At 41.2% G+C, this 27611-nt stretch overlaps 2 long non-coding RNA genes across 3 annotated transcripts in view; one reads left to right on the top strand and one right to left on the bottom strand.

Annotated features, from left to right (window-relative positions):
• LOC140641815 (uncharacterized) overlaps positions 1 to 27611 on the bottom strand; it is a 143059-nt gene that overhangs the window by 61113 nt on the left and 54335 nt on the right. The gene's annotated exons all lie outside the window — the stretch shown is intronic.
• Positions 7309 to 20931, top strand: LOC140641817 (uncharacterized). Its single transcript, XR_012038414.1, has 3 exons — positions 7309 to 7426; positions 20287 to 20415; positions 20800 to 20931. It is a non-coding gene; the product is annotated as an uncharacterized lncRNA (long non-coding RNA).

Genomic DNA, 27611 nt, shown 5'->3' with positions numbered 1-27611 from the left:
AAGACAGTGAGAGAGTTTTAAAAATAAGAAGTTCTCCAGGAGAAGCTCAGGGAAGAGAGGAGGGTGCTTATACTCCTTTTTTTTTTTTTTCTTTTTTTGTTCCTCCACAGCACACTGTCCTCCCTAAACCTTCGGGTCCAGGAAGCAAACCAGGTGGAAAAAAGGATCAAGAGACTTTATAAACACCTGGCAGAGAAACGCGCCCAGCCAACACACATTCCAGTGCTCACGGGAAAACGTTGGCAGCCGCCTCTGGTCAGATGGCCCAGGATCTTGGGGGCCTCGGCTCGCACTTGAGGGACTAATGGGAAAGATGGAAACAGAATCCTGGCCGGCCAGCAAGCCCCAAGATACAACCACAAACCCCCTCAGTTTCCAAAGACTGGTCTTTTGTGGTGGCTCTCAGCTCAGAATGCACAATTACAAAAATGAAATGTTCCAAGCGTCCTATACACCCACAGCATTCTTTCTTTTATTTACTGTCTTGGGTCGAAGAATATACTTTGTCTCCTCGTGTCCTTTTGCCAGGAAAGAAAAGCAGGTTTGGCCAGCAGAAAACCTGATCGTCTCTATTCCTTCCTTCATGTTACTCAGGAGATGAAGGAAAAGGTCAGAGCAGTGGTGCAGCTCGGCTGCCTCACCCCTGCGTCGGGCTGCACGTTGTCTACACGCTTCAAGGGGGAGAACTGCACTGGAGATGAAAGTAGGTCACAAGGCGGTGAAAGGGGACCGAGACTTAACCGAGGAAAATGAGAAGTGAGAGCTGGGTTAAACCCGGGGCCTAGAGCCCTCGGTGCTTCTTCTGAGAGGTTGACCAGAGAGCCGAAGGCCTGCGTGGCCCGGTGACCCCTGTCTCCTTCTCCTGCTGCCCGGCCCCTGCTCTGCTCTCATTTCAATCAGTAAACGCAGCGCCTGTGGGAGCCAAGGAATCCGTGAAGGGACCCTGCGAGGGCAGTGGCAAAGAGCTTTCCTCTTTTTCCACACAAAGACAGGCCAAAGGGGAATGGTTTAAATTGCTTCCAGCAGGATTTAGGTTCGGCATGAGGAAAATCTCTCTGAGTGCGATGAGCCTCTGGAATGCATTACTAAGAGAGGCACAGGAATCCACTTCAGAGATCCCTGAGGACGCCATGGAATGCTAATCTTTCCTTAATGGCTAATATTTTGGTGTAATCAGAGGCGGAGGCATGGATGAGCTTTCAAGTCCCTCTCACTCCTGAGATTTGAATATGAAATCTGGCAGCAGAATGAAAGAGCAGTTGTCCTGTGGCATCTTCAGCCTCCGAGCCCTGCTGCATTTAGGTCACCTGAGGCCCTGTGGGTACCTGCCCCCGCTGGTGACTGGGTGTGGGTCCTGCGTGGATAGGTCTGGAGGTGTGCAGAGGCCTGGGGAGGGCGGGGGTACGGGGGAGAAAAGAGTCACGTTGAAAACAACAGGAGTGAAAGAACCGGAAAGTGAGTCTGAGCCAGAAGTTTTAGGAAGTGCTGAAATTTGAGTGAGGGAAATGACAATAATCTATCAAATATTGCAAGAGGTAGGAACCAGACCAGAACTGGAATGCAGAGCCAAGGCTCCCAAGCTAGATAGAAGGAAGATGGAGAGGGAGGGTATTAAGGGCAGACTTTTACCTATGGGGTGCCTGAGACTCACCATCTCACCACGGGTAAGTCATAGGAGTCAAGAGTGAATGCATGAAATGCATCAAATATTTGTTATCAGCAAAAGTTGATATCTAGAAATTTATAAATGAACCTAAGAATGGCTTCAAGGGTATCGTTATTAAGAATAAAATAATTATATCAGTCTTTGGCCTTTTGGTTTTCTGGGGTAAAACCTAATGGGTAGGGAATTAGGATAATTTAGTATTTGATCTTGAAAGTGCTTCATGTAGGTAACGGGGGCCACATGTTTAACAGGCATGGACTGGCACTCAGTGAAGACCCTGTGGATGGATCCTGCGGCCACAAGGTCATCAATGGGGAGTAGGCAATTAGGTGAGTCGGTCAGGCCACCCGGAAGTCCATAGCTTAGTACTAACATACTCATCAGTGTGTCTTCATTGTGATAACATTTGCCTGTGCAGGGTCAGCATCGTTTTTCCTTGATGGTTTTCTTTCTCCAGAGCAACTATGTCACACAAGAATGTTCATTACTATTGATCGGTTTGGTAGAAACAACCTGTGTGTTTATATGCTGGGGTATGAGTTAGCCAACATGTTGCTCTCCAGTTTGTGAGTTGTTGAGCTAACAAGCAAAGAGAAATGGTTGGCCTTCCTATCCCTTCTGCTTCACAGTGACATTCATGCAACATTGTGTACCACGAACTAGGCTGTGGAATAGGGAGTCAAAGATGAATAAGGGAGGTTTCCTGCTGTCAAGGCAATCTATTCGAGAATAGCCATTAGCTTACATCAGGCCTCTGTGTCATGGAACCCATGCTGAGAGGAGAGCAGGAATGAAGCCATTATTGATGAGCATCGTGACTCCTGGCATTACATTTTGTTTGGCTAAGACACTGATTTAATGAGAGAATGTAATCCATGGAGGTTAGTAGAAGTCATAACCCTTGGAGAGGATTGGTTAACACACCATACCATTTGTTTTCCTTCCCCGCAGGTAGAGTTTTAACTGGAATACTTGAAACCCCATCATTCTCTAAGATGAAGAACAAAGAGAATAAAACTAGTCAGAAACCCAGCAGCCAAGGTGCTCTAATCCTCTAGGCAAATATTTAATAAATGGGTTTCCTTCCATGATGCCTCCATCAGAATGGCTCTTAAGGCAAGAGGTTCTGAGACTTTCTGCTCCTCAAGGGTGGGTGGAGTGACTTTATTGTTGATGTCAGGGATGATGTTAATGATGGTGGTGGGGGGGGTAGTTGTTGAACTGGTGGTAATTGTCTGAATCTCACCACTGACATTTCTAGGAAGGAATTTTGGCCTTCGTGATTTTGGCTGCAAAAAGTTGGTAAGCTAACCTTCCCTCCCCCCTTCCCATTTTCAGCTCCTTTGGGGGAAGAGGAAAACCCCAGACACCAGCTTTCTGGTAACATAAGAAGCTTCCCATAACCATGTACTATAAATTATAATAAGCACGACCCTTCTTTTTCTCTTCCTCTTTGTTTCGCTCCCTGAGCAATATTGTAAGAGTCTACACAATCTCATAAGGGACTTGGCTGGCAATCAGTTGAAGATACTGTTCCTTTGGCAGCAGTTCCAAGCAACTAGACTAATGTATTCCTTTTTGCTTAGTTTCTACAAAATTGCATTATGGTTCTACACAGCTGAGGAACTGGAAGAAGAAACCAAAGCGTAGAGAAAGTTAAGGCACAGACTGGCAAAGCCACTCAACCAAGCTGTATTATTTCACCCGCTTTATGTCATGGTTGTACACAGGTGGAGTGTGAAGTTGCTGTCTCTTTGGGGTGTGGCCTCTTGGCAGTCAGTGAGGTTCAGTGTCACCGGTTGACCAAGAGGCAGCTAGCTAGGGCTGTGATGAATCTTTATGGAGGTAAAATCTTTTGGGCTGATTTTTTTTTTCTTTGTGGTGCATTCCCTTTTAGCTTCACCTTTGATCTTGAGGAGTCTGACTGTGTTTGGGCCTGGAGGATACACTTAATGCACAAACACCCCTGGAACAAAGACCTCGGGCCAGTTTGTGCAGGCAAATCAGAGGAACAAGACTGTTAGGCCATTTGCTGCCCATCTTGCAGCCTTAAGCAATAAATACTCTTAACACCAGCACTTGCTACCTGTGCAATCTGGGGTCAGTTGTCAGCTTTTTTTGCCCCTACAGTCCTTCATTTGTAAAAGGAGGGTAGGAGGCAAATGATCTCTGAGTTCCCTATAGCTCACTTAGAACAAGCCTATAAAAGTAAGTCAATTTCTCTGACATGCATTATTAGTAGATGGAAATACTTTCCCTATCTCCTGAAAAATAAATAAATGTACATAGAGTGTTATCAAACTTAAAGTTTCTAGCCATTATTTTAAATTTCATTTCATAGAAACTGAAACAAATTCGGACCAAATGTATTATCCACATGAAATAAATGAAGCTTTAGTCTGGCTCGGTGTCATAAACTGTGTGAGTTGGACTAGCCTGGGTGGGCCTCTCTCTGAGGCTGGGCTACATCCACAGATAATGCAAGGAAGTTCAATCCAGCTTAAAAGTGAGGCCCGAAACACATGTACTTCTAGCTCCCATGGCCTCTTGCTAGCTTCTCTGCTTACCCCATGTACCTGATAGTTCAGTAAGAGGACATCTTTTTTTTTTTTCTTTTAAGATTTTATTTATTTATTATGGAGAGAGGGCACAAACAGGGGTAGCAGTAGGCAGAGGGAGAGGGAGAGGCAGGCTCCCTGCTGAGCAAGGAGCCTGGTGTGGGGCTCATCCCAGGACCCTGGGCTCATGACCTGAACCAAAGGCAGACGCTTGGCTGACTGAGCCACCCAGGTGCCCCAAGAGGACATCTTTTACCTGTGTCCACAGTTTTAGCTCTCAGCCTCTTACTCTGAATCATTTATTGAAGCTTGTTCTCTTTTGCTGAGGATCCACCCTATTGCTAACCTCAGTACTCATTCTCTGTTTCTGTGCTTGCTTTGCCCTCTGGACTTTATGGTGGGCATTATAGTCCCAGCTAAACTTCCTTCCATAAGATTTCATTTCACCCAGATAGACTGCTTGTAGACTTCCCTGGTTGAACCTAACATTGGTCACTACCCATGTGAGCTCTGCAGCCATGGGCATGATGCTTAGCAGTTTTTGCTAACTTCCACTGGCAGCCCCTGAATGTGGTAATGGGTAATAGGTGAAGTAGAAGCAAACGGAATCAAGGACCTAAGAAAATTTTACCAGGGTTTCTGATGGATGAGCACAGAGTGGTACCCCAAGATGTAGGTGTACGGTGGGAAACAAGGATGGAGAGTAGGGCCTCATCTACTGGACGAGAACTCAGAGTTTGGGCTCTAATTCCTGATGGTGGTGGTGTTGAGGATTCTGACACGATTGAGGTTCTAATGGCTCCAGAGATCCTACCGGGTCATAATAGCATTGCCAATTAAAAAAACCTTATTATGTCTGCATCTTTACCTGCAGGGTTATAATAGTTACATTTCGGGTAATGAATCCTAGCCATTGTGAGCAGGCAGGCAGTCTGCAATCTCTGAAGCAATACAACCATGACCTTTAGTCTATGGATAGGTACCTACTGGGGCTCTGCTCTGTCTCCCTTGTTTTTCTCTGCAGGTGGCAGGCTTAACTCACCTGGTCCAAGTACATGATATTTAGCCAGGTGTTAGAAATTTTGATGGTTTCAGACCATTCTGGGCCAGGTCAATTACATGAAGCCAGAGTTTCCTCTTGTGAAACAGACAGGAGGAGGGCTGTCACCAAAGGAAGTGAGTTGAGCAATAGGTGGGTGAGTGAGGACAGCATGGTGGCATGGGGCGAGACAGGGAGGAGTCTAGTACAAGAGTCAACAATGAGTTAGGGGGGGATGGCACTCCCTAGGGACTCAGTAAGTACTTGGGAATGAGTGCATGAATAAATCATTCCAATTTTTCCCAGACTCAGGATGAAAGATCCAGGCTAAAGATTAATTATCCAAACTGACATACCAGGTCATGGTTGAACTATTAGCAGAAGTGACTCAATGTTGAGTCCCATAGCGAGAGACTCCTCCTGCCTTGTACCTCTAACCCCTGCTTGTTGGTCTTTGGGGGAAGGTTGAGTTGTGGGAAGGAAGGGGTATGAGGAAACAGAGCTGGATAGGGCTTTTCAGGGCAGTGTTTTTCAGAGCCAACCCATTTCTGGCAAAAAGTATTACTCTCTAGGCAAGTGTCTATTTGCTATGTTGATCTAATACAACATTAACTTCTGAAACAGTTGCACTCACTTTGCCAATTTTCCAAGCTCAAAACAGGAATGGAGTTAATAAAGTAACAGGCATTTTGGATGGTGAAGCTTTACTTTAAAAATGCCCACATGTGCATAATTTTCCACTTTCTTCCTAAATTCCTATGCCTGGAAGGAGCCTTAGAAATCTAAACCTCTTGTTTACAGATGAGAAAACTCAGGTCATGAGAAGTAGAGGATTTGCTCAAAGCCACATGGCTATCTAGGGAAAAGCCAGGATCAGAATCCAAGATCTCAGACTTCCGGAAAGTGCTGTTTTAATTCTATTCCAATCTTTTAATTCATGAATGGATACCATTGAGGGGTTTGGAGATACTCTTCAGCATCAGGGAGCAATCAGCTTGCTCCTGCACACACCACGGATTTGCTGCAGTGGGCAACTGCAGCCATGAAGAATCATGGTCTTCTCTTAAGGGGAGTTTCCTAAGGTTTGGCAATGCAGTTGGGAAGTGTTATCTGAGCTGATATTTTATTTTATAGCAACTATTTTATGTTGTGATATTATTGATTATGATAAGCTGGCTCATTCACATGTTCAGTCTGCAAATACTTGTGGATACCTATCATGGGCTTGCACCATTTTAGGGACTGGTAGGAGTGTGGCAGTGGTGAGTATGGCTTCCTTGATCGTTGGCCTTATGGAGCTTTCAACCTAATCAAGGGTCTGGAAAGCTGTGTTTTGTTCATGTCCACTTTGCTATATCAACCCAAAGTCCCCAGTTGGATTAAATCCTTGTCTAGCTCCCTGCCCTGACACTCAAGTTGATAAAAACGGACTTCAGAAGAGGAGAACACATGCTTTTTAAAAATTATTTAACCCTTTGTGAAGCACTTCTTAGTGCTACTAACTCAGAAAACAAAGCGAGGGGAGGTTGAAAGCCCTTAAATGTCAGGAGAGCATAGAAACTGCAGGAAAGTGACTTGTTCAAGGCCTTGAATGTTGGTAAAGTCAAGAAGGGAACCAGATTCCTGGGCTCTCATTTTATGACTCTTTCATAAGAATGGCAATCTTCTAAAAATCCAAAAACATTAAAAAAATTTGAAAACACTTCTATCTCTTTACACAATAAGAAACTCTCCTGAGAAGATTATATCACTTGTCCCTATTGAGTCTGTGTGTTTTCAACTATCATCCTAGCACTTGGCAAACTGCCCTATACAAAGTAGGCACCCAATATAATTGTTTAATGAACACATGAATGAATGAATGAATGAATGTTATAGACATTGATATAATGTACTAACTTACTTTGGTCACTCAGACATGTGTGAAGCATGGTTTGGAAATTCATTTCACTCATTATGCTCTTAGAAGAGCTTTGCATAGGATTTTTTAAAAATCTGTTAAATTCTATAAGAAAGGGAAATGAAAACTATTTCTATGTACTTCTCTCTTCATAGGTGAAATTCAAAATGGGCTCTTGATGTGGAGTGTCAAGCTGGTCTCGGATATAGGACCCCCTTCAACTGGTGGTTGACTGACTATTACTTTTCAGAAGAAGGTAGAAGGTAGGAGTTGTCCTGTCTTCCTTTAAACACTGATAAGGGGGGTTCCTGGGTGGCTCAGTTGGTTAAGTGTTTGTCCTTGGCTCAGGTCATGATCTCAGGGTCCTGGGATCGAGCCCTGCATTGGGCTCTCTGCTTCACGGGAGTCTGCTTATCCTCTCCTTATCCCTCGCCACTGTCATCTCTCAAATAAATAAATAAAATCTTAAAAAAAAAAAAGTAAAACACTGGTAAGTCTGGGAGAAACAGAAGTACAATGGAAGGAATGGAAAAATATGGAAGAAAGGAGACCAATGGTAGTACATTACTATTTATACAACATTTTCATATCCACCATCTAATTCACTACTTAAAACAATTCTGAAGATGCTATTATTATTCCCATTTTACAGACGAAGACACTGAGGCATAAAAGTATAAGCTAGGAAATGGCAGAGCCTGCACTCAAAGCTAATTCTCCCGACTTTAGAGCTGGTGCTGTTTCAAGCCCTTAGCCCTTCTTTGTAAACATGGCAATATCACAGCCACCCTGTGACGCATTCAGACTTTCATCTGTGGGTCACGAAGTGGAAGATTTCATGGTGAATCTGTCTTAAAAATGATGGATGCTCTACATCGATGCACATTCCCTATTTTAGTTGACAGCATCACCTTGTGGATGAAAATACATCTGGTGTGTGTTTTTATTTGTAAATATATGTATACTCTGTCGATTAGGGATAATGAGCCAAAAGATTAGGCCATCAATCAGAATTGTTTAGGGGTTAAAACTTCTTTTCCAGAGCTTATATTTTGTTAATCGACTATTAAAGAGTGATCAAAGGGACGCCTGGATGGCTCAGCGGTTGAGCATCTGCCTTCAGCTCAGGGCATGATCTTGGAATCTCGGGATCGATGCGTGCAAGGAGCCTGCTTCTCCCTCTGCCTGTGTCTCTGCCTCTCTCTCTCTCTCTGCATCAAATACATAAAATCTTTTTTTTTTTTTTTTTTTAAAGAGTGATCTAATACTAATACTTAATTGATGAGGGAACAGAATGAAAGCTGGTTTGTTTCTGGCCACCTTGGTTAAAACTCACTGCAATTTTGTTTGCTTAATTCATAGTTTTTGAAAAGTGGGGATGATATGGTATTGTGGCTTAATGGCAAGAACTACAAGGGCAAAGTGAAATCAGAGGCTTAACAGGATCTCATTGTCTAAGACAGAAGGACGGTAGGGTCTTAAGTCCGAAGGCCTTCGAGGTCTACCATTTCATCTTGGGGTCATGTAAAGCCCTCTGGGCCTCAATGCATTGATCTCTAATGTAGGGAGAATAATATCAAGCTTTTGGAATGGTCATAACATGCCTGGTACCCTGGGCCCATGTTTTTAAGATTTTAAGAGAAAGAGCTCCTGGATTTAATGACAAGGAATGAAAACTCCAAGACAATCCTCCATCCAAGTGCAAACAGGATCCATGCCACTCAAGCAGAAATGTAGACACATGTCAGTAGGCATCTTAGCTGACTTGAGTTCTTTTGCTGCTGCAGTCTCTGGTAGACAAATCAGTTTGTAAAAAAAATATTTTTGTGATCAACGGTGAAAAATGTGAACTATCCGGATTTTTTTTTCCCCCGGAGGTCTCTCAAATTAGAACATAAAACTAACAACACCACAACTTCTCGACAGCAAAGTAAGGACAATTTATCCTAACCTGGTGGATTATTAATAATTGCAATAGGTTACATTTTCATCTTAAATTTAATCATTTGGTAATTATTAATTCAAATCATGATTTGATGAAGAATTTAATCACATGTTTAATCACATGATACATGATGTCCTGATTAAACGTTTCCTTCAGAAACTTTATTAGAAAAAAGGTTTTGCTTTTTTTTTTTTTTTTGAATTCCCTTTTTCTTGTAAGAGAAAGCCTAATTGGGCAATCCACAAACAGTGGGAACGGATTCTCCATCACGTCTCCTGTTCACAGGGGCTGGGAAGGGCCAGCCTGGTTAGCTGGAGAGCACCAGCCACTGCAGACTGCCAGTCCCCCTCTGGTCACACTCCCCGCCCCTCCCAAAGTCCAGCCCTCACAGCTGAAGATCTTCAGGGCAAACTTTTCAGTTTAAATTTCCCGGCTTTTTGTCAGTTTGTGTCAAAGCCGTAGCCACCTTCTCCTGCTGACTGTGGTGGCTTTGTTTGTTCCTCCCCTCCATTTGCTACTGGTTGGCCTCCCTGGACTGTGTCGGCACACTTACAGTAGGCAGAGTGCTGATGACAGATGGTGGGGGGCTGGGAACTGGGCTGCCGTGGCCTGGTGCCAACGGATAGGCCTTGCTGCCCAAACGTGCAGCCCAGAAGCTTCTCCTTGAAGCCTTGTCCGTTTGGTTGGTTCTGTGGGCGTGTTTGTGTGTGCTTGTGCACACGTGGCGTGTTTTGTTGTGGTGGTGGTGGTGGTTGTGGCTGTTTTTGTTGTTGTTTGGGCCAACGACAACAGAGGCCTCACTGGCTGGCTGCGGCTTTTCACTCTTGGCAGTTTCCAGACTCCCAGGCAGGAAATTCTCCCAACGATTGCAGCTGTGAATTGGCCCATTTTTTTGGAAAGAGGATAAAGAAAAGAGTTTTGTGGGTCTTTTGCTTTCCTCGCACAAGCAGGGGGGTGTTGAATACAAACAGGGAGGGATACATGGGGGAGGGGAGGGAGTGGGTAGGAGAGGGATGGATGGCTCCCTTGGAGCATACACAGGGCTGGTGCATGGAGCCAGATGTGGGGCCACCTCAGAGGTGAGACTGCCCTAGGTCTTTGTGGGGTTTCAGCAGTTTGACCCCTTTGACAGCAAGAGACACTCATTTCCATTCATCCCTTTAACAAATATTTGAAAGCTTGCTTTCTGACCGGTGGTTTACTGGGAGGTGAGGATACCAGGAAGCAAAACAGACAGGGTCTATACCTCATGGAAGTAACAATCAGATGAAATGAGAGTGAACAAACACATCACAGTCTCACACCCTCCTTAGAATTTTCCATGCAACTTAATAGGTTACTGTGGTGGAGGACGGTGATGATGATAATTATTTACAACTTTCAACGAGTATTTCTGTGCCAAGCACTGTTCTAAAGGCATTTCTCATTAATCTTCAGAATAATTCCGGGAGGTAAATGCTATGAAATGGACATTTGGGGACAGTCAGAAAAGGCCTCTCAAAGAAGGTAAAATTTGAGTTGAGATATGAAGGATGCAAAGGGGTCAGTTATTTAAAGAGTCAGGGGAAGGAACAAAGGTCCTGAGGCAGGGAAAAGCTTAGTGTATTCAAATTGCCAGGAAAAGCCTGTGGAATAGGGTGTAGAAATAAAAGGGGGCGGTGGACTGGGGAGATTGGAGTGAGGTGAGATCAGATTGGAGACATAGATAGGGGCCTTGTGAGGACTAAGTCCCGGTAAGGGATATGAGAATGGGAAGCTGTTGCTGGATTTGGAGTTGGGAAGAGCCTTACTGGAATTGCATTCCTGAAAGATTTCTCCATCTGTATTGGGGAGATGAAGTGGATTAGGTAAAACCAGCATGGAAGCAGGATTGTAGGAGGCCATTACTGGCCAGAAATTATGGTGACATGAATGAGGGTGGCAGCTATGAACACAGAGCAGTGGAAGGGGTTAGGTATCCAAGTTGGAGATGGACACAAGAAGTGCCAATCAACTGAGTTGATAAGGTGGTAAGGCAAAGTAGTCATGGCTGGCAACGTGGTTTCTGGTTCTGGCCACTGGCTGGTGGCGGATGGTGTCATTCCCTGAGATGGAAAGGACTGATGGCCGAGGGCACGGAGGTACCCCTTTGAACACTAGAAAGGTCAGTGCACGGAGAGGACATCTGATGGCCTGGGACAAAGAGGAAATACCTTCCATGGAGGGGAGAAGGAACCACTGAATCGCAGCAGGAAAATAATTTTCTTACATTTGCAAGGTGATGTTTGCACTTTAGCTTCTGTCCCTTGTCTTATTCGATCTTGACCATAATATTGCAACATAATTATGATGACCTCAATCTTATAGAGGGAGACAGTGAGATCTATAGGAGTAAACTGACTTTTCATAGTCACACAGCGATAATACTAGTTATTGCTCATGTTGAGTGAAAGTCTACTTTGTACCAAGTACTGGTCCATGCACTTTACATATGCTGAGTCTTACTCTTACCCCATTTTTCAGAGGGAAAACTGAAGCATAGAAAGTTTGAATCATTTGTTCAAGGTTATACAGCTAGTATATAGCCTTTATCACTGTAAAGAATAAAGCCGGGCTTCAAATCCAGCTCCCTATTTGTGCTCTTAACCACTGTGTTATACTAAGTATAACTGAATTGGGGCTCTGAATCTCACAACCTCTTGACTATCCTGAAATGCCTCCTTGATGCTACTTCTGATTCCTCTTTCCCTGCAATGGATTTACGTACCACGGCAGTTTCAGCATTGCTTTAGTTAGATGCCCATTCCTCAAATATTTTCCTCCAAAGAGCAAGCACCAAAGGCACCAAGATGTGACATCTGAAAAAGAGACTCTACCTTGTAGTGACATAACTTTCAATAAAAATTTAAAAAAGAAAAAATAGTACCTATCAAATAATTTGGTCTATATGTATCTATTCATTGGAAAGTATTTTTCTGTGTTAAGAGTTAATACATATACCATGAACGTGACTGCTTATTTTCTGGGAAGTCCTAGAGCCGAGTAGGAAGGCAGGCATATAAACATTATATCTGTTTCATTTTCATATCTCTTAAAAGATGATCTATGCACATAACAAAGATGAAAGAATTAGGCCACAAACAATCTGCACGTATACCCCTATGAGGTCCCAGAGGTGATCATCTTGGCAGCATCTTAAATGTACTTCATGTCACAGTTCTTCACTGAGGGCGAGATAGGAGAGAGACTATTTCAACTTTATTTGTTCATATGTATTCAATCAAGCACTCTAACTGCCGGTGAGAGAGTGAGGATGAGCAGCCACTGCACTGCCTTCCAGAAAGCAGCTCTGTTCCTAAGTAGGGTTGAAACAACCACAGATAGTTCTTTCTTGCTGTTGTTTCGTTGAGTAACCAGGGGGCTAAGTCCTCATCCTGAAATGCTCTAAATTGGTGTCTCATACCCAGATGATGGGGAATAGTTGCCTCACCAGGCTGGTTCTGAAGATGAAGTGAGGTGATTTCTCCATTCTGGCCATCAAGTAGCAAGGACAAGAGAGGCAAAATGGTTACCCCAGATTTCTCAAAAGGAGCACCACACATCGTTGGTTTACATTCTATCCAAAACACGCTCTGGGTTAGGTTTGGAAAGTGTTGTGTTCTATTCCTGCTAAGGATTGGCATATTAAAAGCTCTGATAAGCCCTACAGTAAAGAACATTCAAGATGCTGCCAAGATGATCACCTACTGGACCTCATTGGGGTATATGTGCGGATTGTTTGTGACCTAATTCTTTCATCTTTGCTATGTGCATAAATCATCTTTTAAGAGATGAAAGTGAAACTGGTATAATGTTCGTATGCCTGTCTTCCTACTTGGCCCTAGGACTTTGAAGAAAACAAGAAGTCACATTTTATGGTATATGTATTAACTCTAATTTAGAACACAAAAATATTTTGCTGAACATAGCATTTCCGAAACTATCTATTGCCATCAATGCTGATGATCAGTTGTGTGATTAATGGCACCGACAGATAATTCTTTAGCCCATTCAAGGTATGTTGAGACTAAATTTTCCTTTAATAAAGCCCTAACAGAAAAAATAGTGTCTGAAGTACAATGTTTCCAATCAGATGAACTGGGACTCAGGTACTGGCTTAGTCTATAAGAATTTCTAAAATTTTGGGCTATCATACTTAAAGTCCCTGACTGCCTTCAACTACAAATTGGTAAAATGAAATTTTTACCTTAGAACATGGTTGTGATTTGTTTACTGAGTGAACTTATTCATTTAACAAATGTTTATTGAGGGTATCCCTGGTGGCTCAGCGGTTTGGCGCCTGCCTTTGGTCCAGGGCGCGATCCTGGAGACCCCGGATCGAGCCCCACGTTGGGCTCCTGGCATGGAGCCTGCTTCTCCCTCTGCCTGCGTCTCTGCCTCTCTCTCTATGTCTATCATGAATAAATAAATAAAATCTTAAAAAAAACCCCACAAATGTTTATTGAACATCTTCCCAGTACCAAGTATTGTGGTATAGGGATTCAGGAGTTAGCTAGCTGTATTTATCAGGATTTTCTAGAGAAATAGAAACAACGGGAGATATTATCTAAATAGAGATATATAGATATGACTTGTAAACATAAAAACAAACAAATACGATTTTTTATAAGGAATTGGCTCATTCAATTATGGGTACTGAGAAGTCCCGTGAGCTATTATCTGCAAGCTAAGGACCCAGGAAGGCCAGTGGTGTTATTCAGTCTACGTTCAAAGACCTGAGAACCAGGAGCACCCAGGGCAGGAAATGATCAATGTCCCAGTATCCTGGCTCAGACAACGAAGCAGGAAGGGCCAAATTCTCCCTTTCTTCACCTTTTCATTCTATTTAGGTCCTCAATGGATTGGATCATGCCTATGCACACTGCTTTACTGAGTCCACTAATTCAAATGCTAATTTCATCCAGCAACACCGTCACAGATACATCCAAAAATAATACTTAGCGAACTACCTGGGTACTTTGTGATTCAGTCAAGTTGAACATATAAAATTAACAATTCCACCAGCCCACTAGGAACTTAATTATTTACTCATGAGAAGTCCCTGATCAACATTTTGTACTTATGTTGGGGCATCAGTGACTTGTCCTCTTTTTGGTATCACATTGCAAGAGAGATTCACCAGCAAGAGTGGTCTGTATCAGACCAAGCCAGATGTTTTTCAAAACTTTTAAGCAGAAAGGAACGTCCCTTAAAGGAATGTTACCCAAATATGGGTAACATAAAAAGTGCCAACATGAAGGCAAGTTATTTGTCAAGATTTCTCCTACAAGAGGTTTAAAAACACCCTTCCAACTTCTACCCTTTGTACTGTTGTTGTTATTGTTTTAATCGTGGGGTTTTCAATCTGTGAAGTTTATTTTAACTCAACACAGGAAGATTTTCCTTTGGAGACAAATACATTGCTAAAGGGAAAGGAGGAAGAGGAAGACTGTTATTACTGGTTCTTGGGTGGAGAAGATGTTTGATTTCCTCACCTCCTCCTTTCTTGCTGCCCTCCTTGCCTTGAAAAGGAGCCCTGTGTTTTAAGTGAGGCCACCTTTGTGGAAAGTACTGAATTAATCATACAGTCCATGTAAGATCAGGGGAGCTAGACAGAGGGCATATGGACCATCTTGGTTTTGCCTACGGACATTGGCTCCTCACTTACACGTCTAAGAAGAAGGTCCAGTAAGTTTGTCAACACTCATAATACTGCCTTGCCCAGAGCTTCTGGCTCACAGATCTAGGGAGACTTGTAATACTTAAATCTGGGATGGATGCAAGAATTAAAACAAAAGCAAAAGCAAAAACAAAACCTACTTCATCTTTGTGATAACTCAGAGGGAGGGCAGGAAGGTTAAAAGGGTGAACATAAATAGAAATTAGGTGGGAACAGAAGGACTAGCAATTTTTTAGCCTTTTGTTGAATATTGCTCTAAAATAGGGTTTCTCAAACTCAGCATGACTGACAGTTGGCCATAATTCTTTGTGTGGGGGTGCTATCCTGTGTACTGTAGAATGTTTAGCAGTATCCCTGTCTTCTACCCACTAGATGCCAGTAGCAACTATTTCTGGACGTTGTCAAATATCCCCAGGGGACAGGGGCAAACTATCCCTGATTAAGAACCTCTGCTCCAAAAGCAAGAACTCTTTAAATTTTTGTGGCAGTGGACCTCTTTGGTGATCTGGAGAAGACGAGAGACTCTCAGATTAATGTTCTTAAATGTATGAAGTAAAACATATAGAATAAGATAGGAAAACATTTATATTAAAGTTATCAAAATATTTTTAAAAACCCACAAATTTGTGCTATGGTAATTTATGTATTTCTTTATGAACATACTAAATAAAAATATCTAAAAGTGGACCCAAATAACTACCTTACTTTTGAAGTAGTGGTGAGCTCATATGATATTTCAGGAAACCTGTAACAACTGTTATGTGATATGAAGACATCTGTGATTTTAATTGTGACAAAATTCTAAGACTACTATGGATTTATATTTAAAGGTAATGTTAAATTTTAGTTCAAGACGGATGGAAATTAAGATGTAACTTTTTCTTTCTTTTCTTTTTTAAAAGATTTTATTTGTTTACTCATGAGAGACACATAGAGAGAGAGGCAGAGACATAGGCAGAGGGAGAAGTAGGCTCCATGCAGGAAGCCTGATGTGGGACTTGATCCCGGGATTCCAGGATCACACCCCAGGCCGAAGGCGGCGCTAAACTGCTGAGCCACCCAGGAACCCCAAGATGTAACTTTTTCTTATCCATGTTCACAGAGACCATGAATTCATAGGTATTGGATATAGAACTCCTTTTTCTAAAGCATGAAGGAAAGAAGCCATGTAAGCTCAAGTTATTTTTATGATATTTAATTCATACCCCAAATTCCAATCAGAGTGCCTGAAGTGAAGGGAAGGCTCTGACATCAGGCAATTATGGGCCCTCATGAGTGCAGACACAATCTTTAAATCCAAGAAAGCATAAATTTTATAGGCATTACCTGAAATTCTTCTACAAATGAAGAACTCAGAGGTAGCAGAAGGAGGACTATAAAATGGGCCAAAACCAAAGAAGGTGTCCTGGTATGGCCAAGGGGCCCAGAAGATCTGCTGGGCTCTAGGTAATGGTGGAGATAGTGGTAATGCTGGGAACTGGCTCAGCCAACAACTAGGAAGTTAGATCCCTCTAGGCATCTAGGAAGTGATGGGCTCAGCTTGGACCAATGTTGATGAAATCTCTGCTGTTTAAGACATGGTTTAAGACTTTCACCTACACAAAACTCATGGAGGCTAACAAAATCCACAGAACAGAGTGCTGTAAAGGTGAAGAAATTGGCATGGGAAGAGAGGTTAGGTCAAGTTGTTTAGTTCTGTAGGTAGTTAATGGAAGAATTGAGTGATTGTTGGGGCTAGGAATTGGGTTTATTATTATTATTTTTTTTTTTTGGAGTCTTAGCAAATGTCAGGAATATAATAGGTCCCCAATGAATACTTGTTGAATGAATGAATGAATGAATGCATCCATAAATCACCAAGTTCCATTTTTAATGTTGACTGTGTCAACCCAGTTACCTAACATTATATTTAGTTATAAATATATTTCTATATTCCTCTTTAGGCAGAGGAACTGTGGGTACCATTTTTTATCCAATTTGCTACTTATTGTGTAATTCTAATATATTTACTCATAAATCACACACACACACACACACACACACAGGTTTGTTGGTTCCTTTGGGATAGAGGATTCCTGGGGCATCTTCTAAAAGGTTCCTTAGAGCCTTAGCCAGATTTTTTTTTTTTTTTAAGATTTTATTTATTTGAGAGAGAGAGAGAACAAAAGTGGCAGGGTGGGAGGGGGCAGAGGGAGAGAGACAAGCACGCTCCCCACTCCCTGGGCAGCCCAGCTTGGGGCTTGATCCCAGGACCCTGAGATCATGCCCTGAGCCTAAGTCACACTTAACCGACTGTGCCATCCAGGCACTCCAAGAACTGTAACCAAGTTTCTGTTGACAGCAGGAGGGCTCCTACAGGATTTATTGCCATGTGATATTACCACCCTACTGAAGCTAAGCTACTGATAAACTGATTGGGCCCGTGAGCATGCAGAAATAGAAACTACAGCAGAGAAACTGCATAATGAAAATGGTGGAGGGCAAAAGTAGCTGAGCTAAAGAGGGAAATCTAGGCTGGCTTTCATTTGAGGATTTTCTTTTGAAACCTAGCTTTTTTTTTTTTTTTTTTCTCAGTAAGGGGAAGCCCTAATCAGCTATGGAGCAAAGTGAGCCTCTTCTCTCTTGTTTTGCAGAAAATAAATAGGCTTGATTATGGGCACAGAGCTCCACAGTTGCTGCAGTGTGTGAAGCATACATAAATTGCAGACTAAGGGACTCTGAAGCAGAAATTGGTGGGTTTGAGTTCTTGTGTGAGGGTGGTCAAGATACTCTACTATCTTGAACTGAAATTATTTCTTCTGCCAAATATGGTTGTTAAACTAGCTCCAGGATTGCAACTCAAAAGGCCTACTGACAGGGACAGAAATGGGTGAAGCATAAGACAAAAAAGGGAAAAGTGGGGACTGTGGCCAAGTAGAGGGTATATGTCCATTTGAAAGAGGTGCTACTACCTGCTTTTAGTCCATTGTCACTGCACTAGAATGTGCATCTAATGTTGCCAGATCTTCTAGACTTTAAAAAAAATCTGTGCTTTCAGTTTTAAATGCTGACAACTCCTTCAAAATTTTAAAAGACATAGTGCAAGCCAGATTTGACCCTGGGTGGCCACAGATGATCTCTAAAGGCTTGCAGTATTAACAGTTGAAGAATATAAGTAGATATGCTTTATCATCTGTGAAATAATTCTTTAAATTCACTTAAAGTAAAATAAATAAATAAATAAATAAATAAATAAATAAATAAATAAATAATAAATAAATTCACTTAAAGTTTTAGTGTTTTTTTGTTTTGTTTTTTTGTTTTTTGGGGGGGCTTTTAAAATTTTTTAATTAGTTAATTAATTAATTAATTAGTTTATGTATTTTAGTAGATGAGGTGGGGAGGTCACAGGAGACTGCTCTCCAGGGCACGTGCAGGTGCTCCACTTGCTTCTCCAGTATGCCTGCCTTCATTGCCCCCACCCTGAAAGTCTCATTCAAGTTCAGAGCTAACTTATTTTCATGTCTGGTCTCAGGTGCCCAGACACCTGGGAGATATAGGGCTCCAGACCCGGTCTTCTCCAGTCTACCCTGGGGAAGTCCTGGGCAGCCAACCCTGGGAACTTCGAGACCCCTGAAGTTCATCAGCCAGCATCTCTGCCCTCCGGATGCTGTCCACCTGGGCATGTGGCTAGGAGACCTAAATTCACTTTTTATAGTGCTTCATAGTTTGCAAGTCACTTGCATGATTTTATCAGTCTCATGAAAACACTGTACACTGGTGCTACCCCTGTTTTATAGAGGAGGAATCTTAAATTCAGGAATGTTAAGAGACACATCTGCAGTCACAGCAAGGAAGTTGTAGAAGCTAGATTCATTCTTTCATGTTGGACTCTCAGCACTTCCGCCAAGCATACAGCCTTGCCCCAAAACGCAAGAACTTCGTAGCCCTACTTTGCATCTCTGGAGGTCAAATAAAGGAAATACCACTATTCCAACCATTGATCTGTGGAAGTCTGTCCTTGGAACAAGGAAGGGTTATGAGATGACTATTCTTTAAGAAAGAACATCTGAATCTCCATTCTTGTACCAGGTGGCATATCAGGTCAATGTTTCTTCTAAACCTTGGCTATCCCTCCATCATTCTCAAAGTAGAAATAGGACTGGAGAAAGAAGCCTTATATTCTCGCCATGATTCAACTGCTAACTGGCTATGTGACTTTAGACAAAAATTCCTTTGTCCTCTCTGTGAACTCTAGGTTCCTCATCTGTAAAACAGGAACCATGATACGTGAGTGGTAGAGCTGGAAGCCAGATTAACACCCCATCCCATTCCATGAAACACCACCAATTTATCCTTAGAGGTCACAGGCAACTGGGGGAAACAAACCCCAACATATAATAACTATACAGGATATATGCTACTAATCAGGGATGAATGGGGAGTTACATATAAGGGAGATACAGAGATAAATGGTTCCTATTAGTGGTGATGAATAAATGTTACATAGAAACTATTTTTGTTATTATCTTACTGCCTTTTACAGCCCCCCTCCCCCCCGAAGGTACTGGTCGCCAGTGGGTTTTGCTGATTTACTGAGACACAAACTTAGCATAAATATCCTCCATGGCAAAAGCCTCTTAATACCTTTAGAAAGGATTACAAATTGTAACTATAAAAGGATATACAATAGAAAGGAGTCTCCCTCTCACCCTGACCCTTTCCAAAAAGGTAACTTAGATTCTGTGTGCCTTCTCAGCATATTCTGGATATACAAAAGCACATATGAATGTGGTATATACCTGTATCTCTATTTTTGTCTATATCTATTTTTATAGTCCCCGTTTTTTTCACAAATGGGAACATCCTTCTTGAATTGCTTTTCTTAGTTAAAAACTTAGTTAAAAAATTTCCATATCAGTACATACAGATCTATCTCCGTCTTTGTAGTAGCTGTATAGTATTCCACCACTGTATTTTTTAGATACCTTTCTTAGTCAGTTCCAGCTGTTAGAACAAATTGCCATAGACATGGTGGCTGAAACAACATTTATTTCTCACTTAGTTCTAGAAGTTGGAAAGTTTTACATCGTGATGCCAGCATAGCTAGTTTCCCGGTGAAGGCACTCCTTCTGGTTTACAGAGGGCTATCTCTTCCTTGTATCCTTACATGGCAGAAAGAGAGGGAGAGGAAGCAAATGCTCCCATGTTTATTCTTATAAAGGCATTGATATCATTTATAAGTTTCACTTTCATGACCAAATACCTCCTTAATAAGACCCCATCTTTTAATGCCATCACATGGGAGGTTAAGATTTCAATATATGAATTTGGGAGGACACAAATATTCAGTCCATAACATTTGTCCACTTATTTCTAATTGAGAAATATTAGTATATGTCTATTCTTTTGTTATTTCAAATGTTCTAATATATATCCTTGTATATATCCCTGAATGCAAGCTCAATATAAAATAAATTTCTACTACTGTTTCATTATAGGTCTTGAGTACTGATATTGCCCTCTGAAGAGACTGCACCCTTAATACTTCAAGGAACATTTCAAGAAAGTATCTACATATTTTTACCAATATCCTGTATTATAAAACTTTGATTTTTGTCCACTGAGAGGTAAAAATGTTTTATTTTTATTTGCACTTACTTGCTTTTAATAAAGTTGAACATAAAATCCTGATAAGACATATCTTGTGATATGTATATCCTGTGAAGAAGCCTGCTCATGATCTTTATTCATTTTTCTACTGGGTGGTTAATTTTCTTTCTTATTGAATTATAAGAGCTCTTTATATATTAATGAAACCAGACTATTTATATGAAGTCATATGTCATACTTGTTGTAATTTTTTTTGTAGTTTGTTATTTGTCATAATACTTCCAGATGTATCTTTTTAAAGGTTTGCTTTAAAAATCAATATGTACTGTGATTATATGGCTGTTGCTTCTGAAAGTTGGGTTTGTACAGCTTTACCAAGAAGCTTCTGCTTGTCATCACAGGGAATGGTGTAATGCTTCTTGAATAGGACCTGGTTTATGCCACTGTGAGTCATTCATGTTACTGGAAAAACTGACTGACCGCCGGACATTACTGGCACATTTCCCATAATTCTCCATGGAACTGAGGGCATTCAAGAGGGAGTATTTCTCATTTCCTATGTAACTAGTCATTGTCCTGATTGACTTCAAGACTTTGTCTCTGTGAGAAAAAAAAATAAAGTATCCCAAAGCAAAAAAGTTTCACAAGTTATTTTGAGTTCATAAAACATAATGGTCATCAACTGAAACAGAAATTTTAGAAAAATGATCCAGACTTATTGGAAAACTCAACACCATGGTTTACAAGTTACGTGATGAAGTGCTTAAAGCATCCCAGCCAGAGAAGAGAGGACTTTCATTAATCAGGCAGAGAGAGTGACAGAAGAAAAGAACTTGACTTTAGCCTGAATGAGTGAAGATAAAAGTCATATGTAGTCACTGAGGAAAGAGGGGTACTATGTTTTTATTCTGATCCAGATTTGATAAGATAGGACACAAAACAAGCCCCTCCCTACAGACATTGATGATGGACTGTTTGTTCAAAAACCACTTGGCACTGAGCTGTCAGATTCACCATCTGAAACAGCATCAGAGACAGAAGGAGAAAGATCTCTTTTCTTCCAAGTTCACAACAACCACCAAAACAATGTGCATCCATTGCCACAAGGCTCCTAGCTGATCGACCAAAGACCATGCTTAATTAAAGGGTAAGCTGGTAGTGTATACACTACACTGGTCTGTATGTGGCATTTGCCTCTGGTAGCTTATTACTCCTGGTTGTACACAGTGGAAATAGAATGTAGTGAGTTTTACAGTTCTTGGCTTTATTGGCTTAACCAGAGATCAAAATTCTACACTAAGTGAGGTAGAGTGACCAACTGTACCCTAAATGCCCAGGACTGTACTTGTTCTAGTACTGAAAGTCCAGTGTTCTGGGAAACTCCTCAGTCATAGTTCAAAGTAGGACAGTTGGTCACTCTGGGTCTTGGTCTCGTCCAGCTGATTCTTTCTTCAGTCATGTTATTCTATAGAAAAATTAAATAAGATAAAATGAGCTTAACTGTAAGAGAAAATTCGGTAATACATAAATAGGATCACAGCTTTTGGAGTGAGAAATGCTGGAACAAGATGCATAAGACCATACGCTCAGGAAGAGAAAAAAATTTTTTTGAGGTAACTTCTTTGATTCTGTGATTCTATATCACTATTTCTATCATCTTAGAAAAGTTATATGAGCCATAAGTAAAATAATCTCTATTGCCATTTATTGATGATTGTTGGGTACTAGGCACTGTGGTGAACTCTTTGATGTTATTCTGATGATAGCCTTAGGAAATAGATATTATTAGATATGATTTATAGGTGAGAAGGCAGGCCTAAACAGATTATGTCTTGCCCAAAGTTATGCAGGTAGCAGATGGTGAAGATAGGATTTGAATTCAGATCTGTGTGGTTATAAAACCTATGCTCACATACCCCATCTTCCATTATCCACAAGTAGTTGTGAACAGTCATTTCTGCTCTCTCCATGTTCTGAGGTTATCGGTACTACCTATAATATGATCCCTGGAGACCAGAGAAATAGTAACACTAGCAATATGAATTTGCATAACATCTTTTACATTTCACAACACTGTTACTTCTATTTTCTACTATCATCATCCTAGAGATGCTGGGAAGTAGCTAATGTTGATCCTTTCTCTATAACACATAGGAAAGAGAAGCGTGGATGAGTAGGGTCAACTGTTGATGGATACATGGGTGATGCAGTGGCAAACTGGACTCACATCTACAACTCTTGATCTTAATTCCTTCTGAATACTACGTCTATTCAGTAGAGATTAAGGGATTCTGTGACTTTGTATCAAAGGCCTTCCAGACTTCTGTGGGAATTGGTCCAACTTTATTTCCCCTAATTGTCTGTCTCCCACATTTCACTATACGCTCTGGGAAGGCAGGTTCATGTGTTTATTTTATTCATTTCTCTATCCTCAAAACCCGACACAGAGATTCTTAATAAATATTTGGTAAAAATGACTATCCTTTGCAAACCTTTCTCCTAATTCAGATGGGGTAGATACCCCATTATCATGTCACGTTTTCTTGCCACCACATCTAATTTCACACTGTTTTCTCCCCTCATTGCCACATGGTCAAAGACTAAGGGCTCTTCAAGGTGCAACTGAAATACCACTTCCACCAGGCAGGCCTCCCAGCAGTGAATTTTCTTTCCTTAGTATCCAGAGTCCATCCTTAGCACACTCCTCTTTTGTTGCACCTACCAGTGTGTCTCTCTTATTATAGTGATTTGTAACTTGCACAAGTCAAAAGGGAGTAGGAGGGACTGGACCTCTCTTTATGTTGCACAGCCCCTGTGAGTAAGCTCTTGAATTATGAGTTCATGGTTTGGATTTTAGGACCTTCACCAAGCCCAGGAATTTCTGAAAAGAACCCAGAATCTCTGTATCCTAGAACATCAGCCTGCACTTCAGAAAGAGTGCCACAACAGTCTCTGTAGGCTATTCCAGTTATGAGAAGTGAGTTGAGGATTGGTTGGTCCAAACGTGATGCCTCTATTTGGACTCAGAAGAGGAGGAGTTGAGATTAATCATGAAGGCTTTTGTTATTTATTAATGAAATATTTATTATTATTCTTTATTAATGAGATAGCATTGCTACATAACTTGCATATACCCTCCCCATATCTATTTGTGGGATCAACTCAATAGGATCATTTCTCAGTGAGATTTTAAAGGGATGTTTGTTATTATTTTGTCCAAGTGGTGGGCTGAAGGAAATATATTAAAAACTATGGATCCAAGACAACTTCGGGCCTTTGAGATTTGCCTCTTTGCTATTGTTACTTCAAGATTCAAATAAAAATTCACAAAACTGCTTTCTCCAACTCAAAAATGTAGACATCAAGAGATTCCCTGGATAACCAAGCAACCCTGAGGTTGCAGCCATTTGGGCCAGGTGTTCGCTTTCAGCACAATACTGCTTGACCTCAGATTTTTGTTTTAGATTTTCTGCTATAAATGCTAGCTGATAGCTAAGATAAGGCTCATTGAACCAGAGCAATATAAAAGCATTGGCATGACACTCATGAGAGAAACCAGAAAAATTTAGTAGTTTATATACTCAGGCAAAATAAAAATAATTTGCTACTTTAATGCATTTTGTTATAGTGATGGTTTATTGTTGTGGGTTTTCTTATCACAAGGTATAGCTATGCAGTTTTAATAAAATATGTTGGTTTTCATTTAAAAAGAAACCCACAACAAACAGAGCAGAAACAGAACCTCCACTTCCCCACAAAACCCTAATGCCAGTAAGCCTATTAAATTTTCTTCTCTTGTAACCTTCAAAATGGTTCACCCTAATGATCTGTGGGCCAAAAATGTATTAGCCAAGTAGCACCCCCTGCATGGTGGATGGATTCATAGCAGATGGCAAAGGGAGGTGTCTTAGTCAGTCTGGGCTGCTATAAAAAAGTACCATGGACTGGGTAGCTCACAGAAAGCAGGAATCTATTTCTCACAGTTCTCGAGGCTACAAGTCTAAGGTAAGTGCTGGCATGGTCAGGTTCTGATGAAGGCCGTTTTCCAAGCTGTAGACTTCTTATTGTGTCCTTACATGGGAGAAAAGAGGGCTAGAAAAGTCTCTGGAGTCCCTTTTTGAAGGACACTAACCCCATTCATGAGAATTCTACCCTCAAGACTTAATTATCTCCCAAAGTCCCCTCCTCCTAATACCATCACATTAGGGATTAAGATTGCAACACATGGATTTTGGAGGGGACACAACCATTCAGTCCATTGCAGGGGGAATTCAGAGCGGGAACTGTGGCAGAGGGTAAAATTGGTTTTACACAATCAAGTGGGAGGAGGCTTTCTACCCAGCCCCTTGATTCAACATGCACGTAGCTGTAGGCAGGCTGGGTCTGGGGAAAGGGAGAGCACCTCAATACCATCCCAAGGTCTTTCTGGGAGATTCCAGTTTGTGCCCATTGTTTCAATGTAATTACTGTAAGCATCCCCTTTATTCTCAAAGGTGTCATGATGAGGATAATAAGTTAGTTATATGTTCATCCTAGACCAGAGGCAGCCCCTTTTACTCAAGTTTTCCCCATGGTAAACCATCTCATTTAATTAGTGCACAGTTTTTGTTTCACTTAAGGTAAAGTCATATTCCTTATAAACACAGGCACAAACATTGGAAATTTATATGCTGCATTGATTTTTTAAAAAATCATTATTTTAACTAATAATGAGGATATAAAGCATAAAACTATTAGAACTGCACAAAATAAAAGCCTTTTGCACGGCAAAGGAAACTATCAACAAAATGAAGAGGCAATCTTGTGAGTAGAAAACATTTGCAAATGATATATCCAATAAGGAGTTAATACCCAAAATATATAAAGAACTTGTACAACTGAATACTAAAAACATGAATAATCTAATTTAAAAACTGGCAGAGAACCTGAATAGACATTTCCCCAAAAAAGACATATAGATAGCCAACAGGCACAGGAAAAGATGCTCAACATCATAATCATCAGGCAATTGCAAATAAAAATCACAATGAGAGATCACTTCACACCTGTCAGAATGGATGGCTAGAATCAAAAAGACAAGAAATAACAAGTATTGTAGAGCATGTGGAATAAAAGGAACCCTCATGCATTGTTGGGAATGTAAATTGATGTAGCCACTGTGGAAAACAGTGCAGAGGTTCCTCAAAAAATTAAAAGTAGAAATACTTTTACGGTCCAGTAATACCAACTATTTACCCAAAGAAAACAAAAAACATGAATTGAAAAAGATATATGCATTACTATGTTTATTGTAGCATTATTTCCAATAGCCATAATACAGAAGCAACACAAATATACAGAATGAAATATTACTCAGCCCTAAAAAAGAACGAGATCCTATCATTTGTGACACCATGGATGGACCTAGGGAGTATATGCTAAGTGAAATAAGAAAGGCAAGGAAAGACAAATACTGTATGATTTCACTCAGGTGGAATCTAAAAGACAAAACAAATAAGTAAACAAACAAGAAACAAAATCAGATCTAGAAATATTGAAAACAAATTGATAGGTTGCTAGAGGGGAGGGGAATTGAAGGATGGGCAAAAAAGTGAGTGAAGGGGAGTGAAGGAGTACTGGCTCCCAGTCATGGAATGAATGAGCCATGGGGATGAAAGGCACAGCATAGGGAATTTAGTCAATGGTATTGTAATAACACTGTCTGGTGACAGATGGTAGCTACACTTGTGGTGAGCACAGCATAACATAGAGTTGTCAAATCACTATGTTGTACACCTGAAACTAATGCAACATTGTGTATCAACTATACTTCAATACAAAATATGAAATATATATGTGTATATATATCTCATTAATAAAAGTACCCACCTTGAGAGATAAGTGGGAGGCTGGTGGTCTGAATCATGTGCTGGAGTGCATGCCTGTGTATATGAACACACACACACACACACACACACACACACACCCACAGATACAGTGGCAGTGGGCATGAGGGTGGAAGGAACAGAGAGAGCCAGTGGTTGTAGCCAAAGTGAATGGCATCTAAAGACCAAGATAACCCGCAAGTTCTCGGTGATGCTACATAGCACAGGCTCAATGTTTGATTTATATTCCATTGTACCTTTAGCTAATTAAGGTTCTCATGATAATTTGGATGGGAGAGAGCTTATGCTGCATTTCAGATACTCCTTGGCTTTCTAGAAAAGGATAATCATCATTCGTAATATTTCATGTACCTATCCTTGGGTGAATTACATAAAAATCACACTGACAGGTGTGATTATGAGAATTTGTATAGTATTTTACTTTCCACATACCCTATGCCTCCTAATTTTTAGTGATTCTCCCAGCATATATTTTACACATGAGTGAGCTACATTCTCAAAGGGAATTTGTAGCTTAGAAAGAGCACAGAGCTAGTGAGTGGAGGCACGACTGGATTTTGAAGCCCGCTCTGCTGGCTCTTAGTCTTATCCCTGTCAGCTACAATATACAGAAGGCAGGAACAAGTGGATGCAGGGTGATGTAATGCCCTGGCCTTGAGTGTTGATCTCCTATGTTCACTGAGTGCATCATTGACACGGGTCTCCCTGAACCCTCTTAACTCTTTCCAACAAGTCAACACCTTGGTCACTATTATTTTTTCTGACTATGCCCCTTTCTTCCATTCCTCCCCTGCCCAGCTAGAAATCAATGAACATATTCATAATGTGGTTGGTACAAAGACTGAAAGCTTTAATGCAGCCTCATAAGACCTGGTGTGGTGGGACCAGACCACTCCTCTTCGGCTCCCTGTACTACTAACCTCATGATCTCAGCACTCCAGCCCTCCGCTCCTTTGCAATTCCCTTGACAGCTGCCCCCTGCCTTAGAATTTCTACCATAAAATCCTCTCTATTTGAAGAGTCTCACCTGGTTAACATTTAGCCATCCCTCAGATCTCAAGGTGAACATTCCTCCTTCAGGTAACTTCCATGAGCCACTCAGAGTGGTCCAGATCTCAACAGATCCTATAAATGTGCTTCATGACACTCATCACCATTGTAATTTTACTTTTATTGGTATAATTATTTGACTGATATCTATCTTTGTTAGACTTGACGCTCCATGAGAATGAGGGATGGCTTTTATTTGCACTTTGCTTTTCCCCCAACAGCTATTGAGATGACATGTAGTAGGTGCCCAACAGATACTTGTTGAATGAAACTCTTTT

Source organism: Canis lupus, chromosome 10 (genome assembly GCF_048164855.1).
Source record: "Canis lupus baileyi chromosome 10, mCanLup2.hap1, whole genome shotgun sequence".
Classification (NCBI taxonomy): Eukaryota; Metazoa; Chordata; class Mammalia; order Carnivora; family Canidae; genus Canis; species Canis lupus.
This window is presented reverse-complemented; position numbering and strand designations above follow the sequence as displayed.